We start from the raw sequence: 669 nt of genomic DNA, 5'->3' as shown, positions 1-669 counted from the left end.
GGGTCTTATGGGGGATTTGATGGGGTCCTATGGGGGCTTTTATGGGGTCCTATGGGGGCTTTTATGGGGTCCTATGGGATCCAGTGTATTCAATGGGGTCTCTATGGGGTCCTATGGGGCTTTTATGGGGTCCTATGGGGGCTTTTATGGGGTCCTATGGGGGCTTTTATGGGGTCCTATGGGGCTTTTATGGGGTCCTATGGGATCCAGTGTGTTCAATGGGGTCTTTATGGGGTCCTATGGGGCTTTTATGGGGTCCTATGGGATCCAGTGTATTCAATGGGGTCTTTATGGGGTCCTATGGGGGCTTTTATGGAGTCCTATGGGGTCCAGTGTATTCAATGGGGTCCTATGGGGCTTTTATGGGGTCCTATGGGATCCAGTGTGTTCAATGGGGTCTTTATGGGGTCCTATGGGGGCTTTTATGGGGTCCTATGGGGTCTTTTATGGGGTCTGGTGTGTTCAATAGGGGTCCTATGGGGTCTTTTGGGGTCCAGTGTTTTCAATGGGGTCTTTTATGGGGTTCAGTGAGGTCTTATGGGGTCTGAAAAGACACAGTTTTGGGGTAAAAACCACAGATTTTGAGGTAAAACATCATTTTGGGGCCAAAAAATGGCACTTTTGGGGCCTCCCCCCCCCCCAAGGGGTTGACCCCCCCCCACAGCATGC

Source organism: Coturnix japonica, unplaced genomic scaffold, assembly GCF_001577835.2.
Source record: "Coturnix japonica isolate 7356 unplaced genomic scaffold, Coturnix japonica 2.1 chrUnrandom492, whole genome shotgun sequence".
NCBI lineage: Eukaryota > Metazoa > Chordata > Aves > Galliformes > Phasianidae > Coturnix > Coturnix japonica.
The sequence above is the reverse complement of the archived record's forward strand: the minus strand, read 5'-3'. Positions refer to the sequence as shown.